Genomic DNA, 9580 nt, shown 5'->3' on the forward strand with positions numbered 1-9580 from the left:
GCTAAGTGTAATGTAATGTGTGTGTGTGTGTGTGTGTGTGTGTGTGTGAGAGAGAGAGACAGCGAGCGAAAGAGAAAAAGAGACATTTGTGTCTATGTAAGATTTAACATCACTATGATGCAGTACTTAGGTTACCATTGGGTCATTTCATGTGAAACCAGACACTTTGGGGCCAAATTAAAATGAAAATCTGAGATGGTCGGAACCCAAAGCATCCGATTTCACAAGAAATGACCCTATCGTCTACTATTTTCCTATTAATGTATTTTTTTTTAATACGAGAAAAAAAATGCACATATAATGCACAAATAATGTCCATGCTTTGGCTGATTTCAAGCTTGCCCATTCCTCCCTGATTTGAGGATTCGATTTGGTAGTACAGCGTGTTCAGAGCTGGGATTGGCGGAGGCCAAAATGCAAGAAAATAAGCAGAGGGACCTGCCGTGGCTCAAGCGGTAGGGCACTGCACTGCTACACCGGCGAGTCGGGTTCGAGTCCGGCCCGGGTGCTTTGCCGGCCCTTCCACGTTTCCTGTCCATCTCACTGTCATGTCATGAATAAAGGCCTAAAAAGCCCAAATATGTCTTTAAAAAACAGCACAGTGTGCATTAAGTTCTCATGGTGTCCATAGTTAAACGCCGAGCGGGGACACATACAAGCAAATTTGGCTAAGCGAAGCAAACTTCACCGTTCATTCCTATGAAGGAAGCAAAGTGGGGGAAAGCCAGCGAACAGGGGAGGACGAGAAGTGAAGCGAAAATATTCAGCCAAGTTCAATATTATGCAAAGTAGGAGCAAATTTTGCCTGCAGCACAATCAAATCGACAAAATAAATGGTTTAAACGATTTGATTCGCCCTGACGACCTGGTGACTGAATTTCGCCTCTCTTTGCTTTGCCTGTTCCGCCTGCATGTGTCCCCAGCAGTAAGTTACACAAATAGCCTACCTTTCAAGAAGGAAAATCACAAATACCCTTTAAAGATCACATGATACAATGCTCAATCCACCATCACAAGGCCAGGTCAAGAAAACATTAAGCTACATGAAGCTTCAACCGCATATTTGAAAGCTGTCCCCAAAGTTCACTTGAAGATCCCAGGAAGTTAATTGATCAATTTTTTTTTTGGTCCCTTCGACCTTATTTATGACAGGGGGGTCATTCCACGCCAAATCAACAAGAGCCCGCACACTTAGGTCTCAAAAAATTCTGAAAATATTACTGAGTGTACCCATGGTACTTAAGAGAAACACTGTTACTTTATTTGAATGTAAGATGTATACTCTCCATGTTACAGCCAATTTCACTGGGGGAGGGGGGTGCCCATTTTGTTCACACTTTTTTTTTGGTCAAAGTTCACAAGCCCGTAGCTCAAGAACTAAACCATGTAGGAAGCTCAAATTTGGCATGCTGGTACATAGATGGGAATAGTGTGTTGCAAAACTGTCAGTTTTGGTCTGTATGATCCTGCATCGTCATGGCATTCCCTCAAAGATGATACAAATTGTACTGGAGTTTTTGGCTGTGCTCTGTTTAGGCCTTCAGAAGACATATTTGTGCCCAACATAGCCTCATGATTTTTTCCCCTTGTGGATACAAGTAGAAACACTCCCATAAAAATCTATAAATAGAAAGGAAACCCCATCAGTGTTTGACCAGAAGACCTCACCAGTCTGACAAATCATTTTGGGTGTCATTTTCAGAGCACCAGAACACCTTGTGGGATTGTCCACAGATTTTTATTTTATATTTTTCTTCATTCTCCATGAAGTCTTCTTTTTAAAAATGCCAATGAGACTTGTCTTATGTGATGTTTTCTTTTGTAATTTCCACCCTGAACATGGGCAAAATGCAAAAAGAGAGCAATATGATTTCAATAACATTTAATGTAAAGACTAAATAATCAAATGCAAATTTTGCCCAGACATGATCACCAGAGAGTCCCTGTGCAGGGGTGCAGGTATCCCTTTCAATTTAAATGATTTCAGGAGCGTTCAATGTGGGAGCAGGTTCGCACACCAAAAGAGACAGTAGGTCAGGCACAAGGAGTCATGTTGTTACTTTTTTTGACCAGCAGATGGCAGCGGAAGAAATGCATAGAAAACATATTGCCCTCAATGTGCATGTTGCCCATGTTCAGGTTGGAAATTACAAAAGAAAACATCACATAAGACAAGTCTCATTTGCATTTTTAAAAAGAAGAATTCATGGAGAATGAAGAAAAAAATAAAATAAAAATCTGTGGACAATCCCACAAGGGGTTCTGGAGCTCTGAAAATGACACCCAAAATGATTTGTCAGACTTGTGAGGTCTTCTGGTCAAACACTAATGGGGTTTCCTTTCTATTTCTAGATTTGTATGAGAGTGTTCCTACTTGTCTCTACAAGGGGAAAAAAATCAAGAGGCTATGTTGGGCACAAATATGTCTTCTGAAGGCCTAAACAGAGCACAGCCAAAAACTCCAGTACAATTTGTATCATCTTTGAGGGGATGCCATGACGATGTAGGATCATACAGACCAAAACTGACAGTTTTGCAACAAACTATTCCTATCTATGTACCAGCATGCCAAATTTGAGCTTCCTACATGGTTTAGTTATTGAGCTACGGGCTTGTGAACTTTGACAAAAAAAAGAGTGTGAACAAAATGGGCACCCCCCTCCCCCAGTAAAATTGGCTGTAACATGGAGAGTATACATCTTACATTCAAATAAATTTACAGTGTTTTTTTTAAGTACCGTGGGTACATTTGGTAATATTTTCAGAATTTTTTGAGACCTAAGTGCGCGGGCTCTTGTTGATTTGGCGTGGAATGACAGGACAGTGAAGGTGGTGACAGGAAGCAAGTGGGGAGAGTGAGAAGGGGAAAGCCCGGGAATCCAACCAGCGTCAACCGCATGGCAGACGAGTGTCCAACCGTTTGGAAACGGCAGGGTCTTTTATCTGATCAATTTTGAGGATCACATCCTCTGAAGCCCGGCTTGCACTCTCGGGCTGATGCTACCAAAGGTTTCAATCTCTGGAAGATGGCACTGGCCAAAACATTTTATCTGACTGTTGTCCTTCCCCCCCAACCAATCACCATCGTCATAACACTAGAGCAGTAACTATGCACCCAATTCACGATTTGATTCATAATATGATTTTTGACCACCGGTTCAATACAATCCACAATTTGTGAACATTTTATTATTTTTAAGTACAAATGATGAATAAAAACTATATAAGCTTATCGGTAGAATAGGTTACTTTTTTTAAGTTAAAAAAATATGATGATGATTTGAAGCTTGGAAGCACTATCAAATGATATCATGTAAGTTAGCTGTTTTCTGGACTGAAGGGTAACAGAACTTTGAAAAGGCGCATTGCGATACAGTATCATGGCTCTGCGAGTCTGCGATTTCTCGGTTCGACACAATTTCGTTACAGCCCCACATAACACTCCTATTTGAGAATATGGCTTTTCCTTACGGTGTTTCTATGACCAATTTCATAAGCAAACAGCTTGTGGTGGTGAGTGTGGGAGAGGGGGTGCTTCTTCTGTTCTGACCCCAAATCTTAAGACACCACGGTGTCGAGCAAGGGGCAAAACTAAGAGACACTACGGTGTCTGACAAGGGGGAAATCTAAGAGACGCTACGGTGTGTGGCAAAGGCCAAAGTGAGGTGCCATCATGCTGGGGATGCAACAGCTGCCACAACGCAGACAGTGTCAACCCCCCCAACACACACACACACACCTTTTCGAGAACACCAACACACCCAGCAGCTGAGCTGAGGGACAGTGGCCATGACAGGCACTTTGTCTGTGAGTGAGTGAGTGTGTGTGTGTGTGTGTGTGTGTGTGTGTGTGTGTGTGTGTGTGTGTGTGTGGACACAAGGGGGAGAATGGGGACCACCATTCTGACCACCACAGTCTGACAATCATCATTCACACAAAATCAGAGATGATTAACAAGTCCCAGGCAAGACGGACTCCTTGAATGAGCCACTCCTAGATGGGATAAATGGTCACTGATGCCATCATCACTAATGAACATCGCTGATGAAAAGAAGCAATCAACATGACAGAATGACAGCAGACTTCAGCGCACAGCAGAGCCATCATTGTAAGGGGACCCCCATCCGTCCCTTCGATGAACAATCATGGCTGCTCAGATCTCAGCATGCAGGAAATCAGAGATGGGGCGGGGAGTTGATGGCGATGATTAAAACACCACACCACACCGACAGGACAGATCTCCTAAATGTGTCGAAGTCCCTCAGTATGGGACTTGATATCAGGCGAAATGGTGGCTTGCTATGCGAGCGGCCTCCACTGTCCTGCGTCTGAAGGCTCGGCTAGAATTTTCCGAGGCAACCAACCAGTAGTGACCTTTGGTGAGGGAGGCGTATGACAGCTCCACCACCACAGATACGGCTAATCGGGTAGTTGACTTGGGCACCTATGCGTTGCAAACAAATAAATCCTCGCTGAAAACAATCAGCGGTGTTGATTGCATTCACGGTGATGCGAGATTGATTAATCTTGGTGGAGACAGCGCTCCATCGAGCACTCTCCATCGATATGTAGGTGCTGTTATCGCCGTCCGTCTGAGTTTCCTCCTGGACAGAGCTAGTTAGCAAAATAGCAGTCTTATTCAGCTAGCGCTAGAGCTGTCAGAGTCAAGATTGCATAGCCATCTCCCACTGACACCTCAAAACAAATAGACGTGCGAGCAGTTTCACTCCCGGCACGAACCGAGACAATTGAAGACGGGTGTGGTAGCAAGGTGATTAGATCATGTTCGATACCAATTGACCTACATTGCTATTAGCACGGTTTGCTAACGAGATTAGCTAGTATGCTAACTCCCTCGTTCCGCTTGGGCCAAGGCAAAACTTATGGCCATTCTGTCACGTAGCTGAATACCACCACAACGTTAGCATAGCAACTTGTCTGGGTGTGCATGTGACATTATGTTCCATGGACAACATACGACTGCAAATTTAACAGAATATTTTCAAGGACATGCTGAACACATATTTTTCACCAAACAATCGAACCATAACTTCAATGAATACGTGGAAAGCGCGACAAACACAGCATAACATTACTTTAGTAGATGCCTCTTCTGTGCATGCGTATCTTGCTTTCACAATGCAGCAGTTTGCGTAAATACTTTTCAAGAATACAACGTGGACTGGCTTTCCCATTCCCCATATCATTATGCAATGCAAGTTATGTACGTACAGTAAGCTCCTTTTGCGCAATGTACGTTCCCAAATCTACGTAACTTCCATCACGAATATGGCCTCTATGCTCCAAATAAACACCCAGAACTGAGCGTGGCACGTTTTGACAGTCGTACTCACATGTAAGCACGGACAAATCCCAAACCACAAGTTCCAATATTTAAAAAATATCGAAGCATATGTCAAGAAGCAAAAATATTAGCAAACCACCAGTGCGAATTCTTAATCTTATCCCGGTGTCAGACTCACCGGCGCGAGGCCTCCAGTACAACTCGTCACCCGTTTGGCGTCGGTCGGCCACAACATCCAGCGACCTACATATGTCTCAATGGTCCTCGACTTATTCCCTATGTGGTTCGTGGGTCTAAAAACACCACGAATTACAGGATAAAGACCAGAAATAAAAAGAAGACATTCATTTATTTACCTTCTTCACCTAGCTGTCAGTGAGCGCGCGCAGACCTTCCTCTCTCCCCGAATCCAGAACAAACACGGTCGTTTGCGCGACGTCGTGTGACGTCAAGACGCAAGATGAGCGGAACGTCCCGTGGTCTGTCTCCCTCTCTGGTTGGGGTTTCTTCCCAAGCTCTTCTCCTATGAAAATGCCTGATACACTGTATCTGTCACCAGGGCGCTCGGAATAAACTTAAATCTGTATGGTATGGCTAATATAGGGTGTTAAAATTAAATGCAAACTCAAACATATTTAACAATAGCCCTACAGCAAGATATAGGCAACAATTTAGGCTACATTTCAGCAAGGGTGAAATTGTGTATGAAAACGTGAAAATGAGACAGTGACGCTATAGTTACAGTGTTTTAACTATTGTAATAATGTAATAACAACAGAAAACCAACACGTCCTCCAGGTGTTTGCCATAAAGGCAAAGGGTGTTGGCAGCACGTAAGAAAGAGAGCAGCGACCCCCGCTGGCATTATTGGGCCATTACATGACGCTAGAGTTACCAGATCAGCCTGGTCATTTCTTCTAATATAATCTCAGTATAAAATGTAGAGGCAGGCCAATCATGGACGGCGTTCCTTGTTGAGTTCAGTTTGGACAGAACAAAATTAAAGCTGATCATAGAGAATACAAGGATGCCACCCCACATCCAAATCCCGCCATAAATTTCAAGGAGCACCAATTAATGGGCAGTCATGGGTAAATGATTAGGGCGTCAGACTTGTAGCCCAAAGGTTGGACTCCCGACCAGCCAGCCCAGGTTGGTGGGGGGAGTAATCAACCAGTGCTCTCCTCCATGACTGAGGTACCCTGAGCATGGCACCGTCCTGCCGCACTGCTCCCTAGGGGCGCCTTGCACGGATGAGGCATAAATACAATTTCGGTGTGTGTGCAGTGTGCAGTGTTCACTTGTGTGCTGTGGAGTGCTGTGTCACAATGATAATGGGAGTTAAAGTTTCCCAATTGGCTTTCACTTTAAACTGCAATAGGCCTAACCCCCAAGGGACAGAAATAGTTTAGTCTGGCACGGTACATGATATATTAATACAACTTTTCAAAATAGTTCGACCTCTATAATTAGGGAGGGATGATCCTCAGTCTGGTTTTTGTTACATTACACTAAGCAGACAATGTTTGTATCCAAAGCCTTTTAGTTCTACTTTATTTAGGCACAGGCCCTGGTGCAGGGTGGGTTAAGGTCATGGTAGGTAACTTAGTATGGGGATCCTAGTCCGTTTAACAGCCCTTGAGGCAGTCTTATCCTAACCTGGGTGAAAGCCGACTGTGCGGAGCCTAAATCTTTGGGTGGAGTACATAGGATGGTGTCACCAGGCTAGTCTTATCCGGCCCCCGATAGTAGTGTTGTCAACAATGATCCGAATCGATCCGGGACATGGACGATCCAGATCCAGATCCGGCAAGTTCCAGAATCAATCCGGCAATTTTTTTAAGTTTCAATTACTTCCATGGATATTTCGGGAGCAAATGAATGTTAAATTAAATAAAAACACTTCAAAACATTGCAAGACTGATACAGACTGATACAGAAAACAGCCAATAAATTGTTGCTCAGTATCTGACTACTTGTATTTCCTCATCATGGCTGAACATTTGCTTTGCGTTCAGGAGAAATGTAATGCATTGCAATGCGTTGTAGAATTGAATCGAATCGGATTGGATCTAATAGAATCGAATCGAATCGGATCTACTACCTCCCGAATCGTGATCAAATCGGATCGTGAGGGCAGTGCCGATCCACACCACTACCCGATAGAACAAAAATGTTCTGCCGTTTCACATGAAATATGACGTGTTTTGTACGGAAATCTCACAGATTACATTTGCAATTCAATTAAATTATATTTTCAGGGGAGCTAGTGAAGGTAAGGGTCTGTTGTAAAGGTGACCACCTTCAATATAGACCTAAAGTGCAGGGGGAAATCCTGGTTTGTGATCATAGTACAGCCCTTGGAGGACTTTATTAGATTTGAAGTGGCCCTCAAATGACAAAGGTTCCTCACCCCTGGTTTATGTGCTCAAGGAAGGACACTTGTACCATGGATGAGGGTGCAGATTCCCCAGGGAAGCCTACTGGGAGGGTGGGTGGAGGAGTTGTCCCGGGACCAGGGAGAAGATGCAATAGGGTCCTCATTAAATTTAATTTATTGCGTTGGGGGTCCTTTTTGTTGACTTTGTCCCGGGCCTGACAAAAGCTATCAGTGGCCCTGTCACCACCTTTAATGTTGCTGCTGAAGAGGGATTCAAACCTGCAAACCTCTGATCAATGTGTAAGTGGTTCCCAAACTGAGGTTCAGGTCCCCAACACAGAGGTAGGGGGCAGGGGGGTCGGCTAGAGAAGGGACTGTTTGCATAAGACCTTGAATATATGCTTGAAATAATATAGGGGCAGCCATCACTCAATGGGGGCAGCCATGGCTAAATGGTTAGAGCGCTGGCCTTTAGATCAGAGGGTTGCAGGTTCAAATCCCACCCTTTCCAGCACCTTCCTCTATGGCTGAAGAGTCCTTGAGCAAGGCACCTAACCCCACATTGCTCCAGGGACTGTAACCAACTCCCTGTACCTAACTACACTTTGCATGTAAAAGCGGCAGCTAAGTGTAATGGAATATAATATAACCGTTCCGTAAATTAGTTAGTGATGGAATTCATGTGTACGTTTAAGAATGTATTCTCTTTTCCTGTAAATTTTACCAAAAAAAATCTGAAATATTATGGGACAAAATATATTTGGAACGTTTGGAAATGTAATGGTGGTAGATTGCGGAAGTAATCCTGGGTCCAAAAGTGGGTCCCAGAGAAAATAGTTTGGGAACCACTGGTGTAAGTCATGGATAAGCGGTTAGGGCGTCACACTTGTAACCCAAAGGTTGAGGGGTTTGACATAAATGCATAAATGCAATTTCGTTGTGTGCAGTGTTGACTTGTGTGCTGTGGGGTATTGTGTCACAATGAAATTGAGAGCTGGAGTTTCCCAGTTGGGCTTTCCCTTTCTTTCAATCTACCTCCTACCATCCTTTCCTGTGGCCTCTGGCCTCTTGACGGTGTGTGCATTCCAATATGCGGACTTCCGCCCTTCCTTGCTCACTTTTTCACTTGTGACCTTGTGATGATGTCATTGTCAACGACGACGACAGAAAATTAATTCAATACCGTGCAAAAGCACAATTCTAATGTCATTTCCTCATTTGAGAAAGAACAGTCCCCCAAAAATTGTTGTGGCTAGGCTGACGGCCTAGGAAACTGTTTTCTCCACGGAGGCTAAACTCGAGGCCACAAGCACAAGTGGAGGATGGACGCCCGCATGTAGGAATGTACCCCATACGTTTTTATTCACCATCTTGCAGAGTAAACATGATTCAAAGATCATTCTCTCATATGCAACTGGGATGTTGAATAGAGGAAAGCCCCCAATCTGGGCTGGTTGACAGAGGAACTTAACCCATTGATGCCTGATGTTGCGTTGTGCAACATTGCCCCTGGCGCCTGGAGATGCATTACACAACATTCAGGCTCATGAGATTTGAGACAACTTTATTAAAAAATCTCGGTTACACATTCTAATGAAAGATGAGGGTCTTAGCATTTAAATGCAACTCAGTGCATATTTTTATGTGCTTCAGAAGCTGAGATATTTAGGTTTGTATAGGCTGAGAGCAGCTTGTCTTAAAAAGGGCTCAGGCATTCAGCACCCTTTTTTGCAGGTGCGGGCCAGCGTCAATGGGTTAAAAGGTGCACTGTGTAGGATGGTGGCCAGAGTAGGTATTGCAACTATGTGTCTCATTGAAACTGTGCTGCATATTGCCAATTTGATCTTTCATGAATATTTAAGTAATAATACTTACAGTAATAATTTGACCGAAGA

The 9580-nt window shown here is 43.9% G+C and overlaps 1 protein-coding gene across 4 annotated transcripts in view; it reads right to left on the minus strand.

The window, feature by feature from the left end:
* The window catches only part of LOC134452709 (bromodomain-containing protein 4-like), a 33623-nt gene extending 27893 nt beyond the window's left edge, over positions 1-5730 (minus strand). For all 4 annotated transcript variants that reach the window (XM_063203272.1, XM_063203258.1, XM_063203250.1 and 1 more), the window contains exon 1: positions 5662-5730. The gene's annotated coding sequence lies outside the window, so the exon portion shown is untranslated. The remainder of the gene's footprint in view (positions 1-5661) is intronic.
* Positions 5731-9580: the final 3850 nt, after the last annotated feature.

The sequence above is a fragment of the Engraulis encrasicolus genome, chromosome 1 (assembly GCF_034702125.1).
Source record: "Engraulis encrasicolus isolate BLACKSEA-1 chromosome 1, IST_EnEncr_1.0, whole genome shotgun sequence".
Taxonomy (NCBI): Eukaryota; Metazoa; Chordata; class Actinopteri; order Clupeiformes; family Engraulidae; genus Engraulis; species Engraulis encrasicolus.